We start from the raw sequence: 6,115 nt of genomic DNA, 5'->3' as shown, positions 1-6,115 counted from the left end.
AAATACCTCACAAATACTTTAAAACGTTTTCAATATCCCACATATTTTACATTAAATGTAAAGAAATGAACAACACAAATATTTTCAGGATAAATAAGCAAAAGTCATAGACCAGACACTTCTCTTATTAACAGACATCTTTTACCTACACATGCACATAATACAATAATTTGCAACACTATAAACAAACCAGAATTCGAATGCTACAAAACAACAAAAACTATGTAACAAACATTAAAAACAACAAAACATATCCAAAACAAACTAATTTCAAATGCAGGCATATATAATGTCCCATACCAAATTGAAACCTAACGTAGATTAGAGAAAAGGCTAAATGTACATAAAAGATATAAGAAATAGCAATATTCTGAATGCATTATTCTCTTATTTATTGCAGCATAATCATATTTTTTACTTCAAACAAGCAAAAATAGTTAAATTTATTTCAAATAAACCGCTACAGGGACCTCTTTGAATCAGCGTTTACTGCAAATTCAAACACAATTCAACGACGTAGAGGTTTCTATAATTTACCGCCATTAATAAGTAAACTCCTATTAAACGTACATAATTTACTTTTTGACAAAGGTTAACTCTCCCACACAAAAAAAAACACACCACCTATAATAAGTAATACATATAATCAGTAAATAAATTACTTTACAAAAGTACACTTATTTCATTTTAGTTACACATCAATGTTGTAATTGTAACGGGCATATTTATTCAAAAAGAATATAAATTACATCATATCTATATATTAACGGCTATTTGACGTTAAAAATTTTTAACTCTCTTTCACAACGCTATACCTTTTTTAAATTTCCATTCGCTTTTTCTTTGTGAAATAAAACGTCTGGAAACTTATTGAAGACACCTCGTTTATAATGCAGATGGCCAATCATCTTCTTTTTATAATGTCACATAATTTGCTAGCAGCTATATTTTTACGAATTAACCGTAGTTTTTCGAAAAAAATATTATATATGAATAGTGGATAAAATTATTTGGCTTAGACGTGAAGTAACAATTAAACTAAAAAGAAACTACTTTTTATGCTTGGTGTAACACCTGCGTTTCGCTTAAATGAAGGAAACTTATTCGACTTTTCTACTGATTAATATCCTCACATTATGACAAGTACATATATACGTAAAGTTATTCGCGCCAACACTTACATTACGCTAAAAGTCATTTTTGTAAACAATTACGCACATATTCGCTGTCTCACTTTCCCTTTTCATCCATCATTTCAGGGTGTATTCCGTTTCTTGCGCAGCTATGAACAGTGAATGAGAGCAACCCTCCCCCCCCTCCGATTGTCCGTTCCGTTTATTCATCAGGGGCGGTAATTCAATCTGCCATTATCGGATACGTTCGCCCATTGTCTACCAGCCCCATCTTTTACAGATCAACAGTAATTCGCTGTCCAAAGAAAATTACCAACGTCAAATATTATCTACTACGGCCAGGGAATATATTAAAACTGTCGGATGAGAGATGAAGATGACTCTTCGCTTTCGTCAGTATCTTCATCTTATCCTTGGTGGTTGGTAGTCACTTCATAGAACGGAGACCTAACATCTCTAGCTTCCATGGTTAGGTTGTCAGCAGAAGGAACAACAGCTCTTAGCTTACCACCTGCGTCACCTTGCACAACACTCGCAAATGAAAACGCCAGAGAGGCAAAAACACACACACAAACACACGGACAATAGGGGCACATAAACGAAAATATACTTGCCATCCGTGTGACATGCACATAAGCAAACACACGCAGCTTAGAGATAGTAGCGTGTACAGACTAGGACTACACATATAAAGAAGTGCGTGTTGTAAGAAACAGTTTGGGTTTTATTTGCATATTAATAGTTAGTAAATGTAAGTGTGCGTTATATTAAATTATTAGTTTGTAAATTTAAGTGTGCGTTATATTAGATTAATAGTTTGTAAATTTAAGTGTGTGTCATATTAGAGTAATAGTTTGTAAATTTAAGTGTGCGTCATATTAGATTATTAGTTTGTAAATTTAAGTGTGCGTCATATTAGATTAATAGTTTGTAAATTTAAGTGTGCGTCATATTAGATTATTAGTTTGTAAATTTAAGTGTGCGTCATATTAGATTATTACTTTGTAAATTTAAGTGTGCGTCATATTAGATTAATAGTTTGTAAATTTAAGTGTGCGTTATATTAAATTATTAGTTTGTAAATTTAAGTGTGCGTCATATTAGATTATTACTTTGTAAATTTAAGTGTGCGTCATATTAGATTAATAGTTTGTAAATTTAAGTGTGCGTTATATTAAATTATTAGTTTGTAAATTTAAGTGTGCGTTATATTAGATTAATAGTTTGTAAATTTAAGTGTGCGTCATATTAGATTAATAGTTTGTAAATTTAAGTGTGCGTCATATTAGATTAATAGTTTGTAAATTTAAGTGTGCGTCATATTAGATTAATAGTTTGTAAATTTAAGTGTGCGTCATATTAGATTAATAGTTTGTAAATTTAAGTGTGCGTCATATTAGATTATTAGTTTGTAAATTTAAGTGTGCATCATATTAGATTATTAGTTTGTAAATTTAAGTGTGCGTCATATTAGATTATTAGTTTGTAAATTTAAGTGTGCGTCATATTAGATTAATAGTTTGTAAATTTAAGTGTGCGTCATATTAGATTATTAGTTTGTAAATTTAAGTGTGCGTCATATTAGATTATTAGTTTGTAAATTTAAGTGTGCGTCATATTAGATTAATAGTTTGTAAATTTAAGTGTGCGTCATATTAGATTATTAGTTTGTAAATTTAAGTGTGCGTCATATTAGATTAATAGTTTGTAAATTTAAGTGTACGTCATATTACATTAATAGTTTGTAAATTTAAGTGTGCGTTATATTAGATTAATAGTTTGTAAATTTAAGTGTACGTCATATTACATTAATAGTTTGTAAATTTAAGTGTGCGTTATATTAGATTAATAGTTTGTAAATTTAAGTGTGCGTCATATTAGATTAATAGTTTGTAAATTTTAGTGTGCGTCATATTAGATTAATAGTTTGTAAATTTAAGTGTGCGTCATATTAGATTAATAGTTTGTAAATGTAAGTGTGCGTCATATTAGATTATTAGTTTGTAAATTTAAGTGTGCGTCATATTAGATTAATAGTTTGTAAATTTAAGTGTGCGTCATATTAGATTAATAGTTTGTAAATTTAAGTGTGCGTCATATTAGATTAATAGTTTGTAAATTTAAGTGTACGTCATATTACATTAATAGTTTGTAAATTTAAGTGTGCGTCATATTAGATTAATAGTTTGTAAATTTAAGTGTGCGTCATATTAGATTATTAGTTTGTAAATTTAAGTGTGCGTCATATTAGATTAATAGTTTGTAAATTTAAGTGTGCGTCATATTAGATTATTAGTCTGTAAATTTAAGTGTGCGTCATATTAGATTAATAGTTTGTAAATTTAAGTGTGCGTCATATTAGATTATTAGTTTGTAAATTTAAGTGTGCGTCATATTAGATTAATAGTTTGTAAATTTAAGTGTGCGTCATATTAGATTATTAGTCTGTAAATTTAAGTGTGCGTCATATTAGATTAATAGTTTGTAAATTTAAGTGTGCGTCATATTAGATTAATAGTTTGTAAATTTAAGTGTGCGTCATATTCGATTATTAGTTTGTAAATTTAAGTGTGCGTCATATTAGATTAATAGTTTGTAAATTTAAGTGTGCGTCATATTAGATTATTAGTCTGTAAATTTAAGTGTGCGTCATATTAGATTAATAGTTTGTAAATTTAAGTGTGCGTCATATTAGATTATCAGTTTGTAAATTTAAGTGTGCGTCATATTAGATTAATAGTTTGTAAATTTAAGTGTGCGTCATATTAGATTATTAGTTTGTAAATTTAAGTGTGCGTCATATTAGATTATTAGTCTGTAAATTTAAGTGTGCGTCATATTAGATTAATAGTTTGTAAATTTAAGTGTGCGTCATATTAGATTATTAGTTTGTAAATTTAAGTGTGCGTCACATTAAATTAATAGTTTGTAAATTTAAGTGTGCGTCATATTAGATTATTAGTTTGTAAATTTAAGTGTGCGTCATATTAGATTAATAGTTTGTAAATTTAAGTGTGCGTCATATTAGATTAATAGTTTGTAAATTTAAGTGTGCGTCACATTAAATTAATAGTTTGTAAATTTAAGTGTGCGTCATATTAGATTAATAGTTTGTAAATTTAAGTGTGCGTCATATTAGATTAATAGTTTGTAAATTTAAGTGTGCGTCATATTAGATTAATAGTTTGTAAATTTAAGTGTACGTCATATTAGATTAATAGTTTGTAAATTTAAGTGTGCGTCATATTAGATTATTAGTTTGTAAATTTAAGTGTGCGTCACATTAAATTAATAGTTTGTAAATTTAAGTGTGCGTCACATTAAATTAATAGTTTGTAAATTTAAGTGTGCGTCATATTAGATTAATAGTTTGTAAATTTAAGTGTGCGTCATATTAGATTAATAGTTTGTAAATTTAAGTGTGCGTCATATTAGATTAATAGTTTGTAAATTTAAGTGTGCGTCATATTAGATTAATAGTTTGTAAATTTAAGTGTGCGTCATATTAGATTAATAGTTTGTAAATTTAAGTGTGCGTCACATTGAATTAATAGTTTGTAAATGTAAGTGTGCGTCATATTAGATTAACAGTTTGTAAATTTAAGTGTGCATCATATTAGTTTCTAAAATTAAGCGATTCAAGAAAAACGAATCATAACAGAACTGAAAAAAATTTAGCATTTATTTGTAAATTAAAATATCATTTAGTATGTGTAAAAAATTTGTTATGCTCATGTTCGGAAAAGAATTACGTTTTATGAAATTAAATCTAGTTGTCAACACGATTGAAACGTTTGAAAGACTGTTTTCTACTTCTGAATGTTATATCATTAATGTGAATCTGTTGGTATTAAATCTGTCGAATAAAGAAGATGAGGAATAATCTTTATCCTAATGATCGTATGTATTTTATTCGCATCTCTCGCTAAAAGATTGAGTGAAACATTTTGTTCGATACTCAAATAAGTAAATAAATAAATAAGCGCTTATAAGGAAAACTTCTTCTTTGCATATTTTCCCAGTTCAGCTAAATTATTCTTGTACATCTCACATTATGTTCTTAAAATATTCAATTACATTAGATTAGTAAAATAGTCTTGATCATCTCACATTATTTATTACTTATTCATTACAAAATATCTTAAATAATTAAATAAGTCAAAAATGTTAACAATTATCATCAACTCGTCAAATGTATTTATGAATAAGAGGTTAATACACTTTTTATAATAAAGTGCATCTGACAACACTTGAATATATCAGTCTTATATGAGGAAAATCAATGTAAAAGTGACGAAGGTATAGAATACAGAGAAAATTTAAAATTGAATTAAAAAAAAAACAAGGTAATCTCGCAGTAACCGGTGTCGTCATTAAAAGTGCTAGTTGCATATATATATATATATATATATATATATATATATATATATATATATATATATATATGTGTGTGTGTGTGTGTGTGTGTGTGTGTGTGTGTGTGTGTGTTAAATGTTTCATGAATGATTAAAGCAATCATGCTTAGACCTCGTATGACAGTTAAATCAACATATGGGTGCCGTTAGGTAGTCATATATATATATATATATATATATATATATATATATGTATATATTATATGTGTGTGTGTCCATTTGTATTTGTATATGTTCTATAGTTACAACCAGCTTCATAAATTAAAAGTAAAAATATAATTGAATAAGCATATATTCCGATAAATATTTATTTATATATATATATATATATATATATATATATATAATTTTTTGTCCCTTATTTGTCCCATAAAAATGAAGCACTTGTAAAACAATTCAAATTTAAATCTAAATTCTCACTTAGTATTGTTTTAATTTTTCATTCAAATCTTTCATTATTAATCATTATGTTCTTAATCCTCATAATGTCTATTAAAAATAACATTCAATAATATAGGGCAGAATATTACTTTTCTTATATGGCCTACTGGATTTCATGTATTGTTT

This window comes from Euprymna scolopes, chromosome 19, assembly GCF_053919585.1.
Source record: "Euprymna scolopes isolate OS-2025 chromosome 19, ASM5391958v1, whole genome shotgun sequence".
NCBI classification, from domain to species: Eukaryota; Metazoa; Mollusca; class Cephalopoda; order Sepiida; family Sepiolidae; genus Euprymna; species Euprymna scolopes.
The sequence above is the reverse complement of the archived record's forward strand: the minus strand, read 5'-3'. Positions refer to the sequence as shown.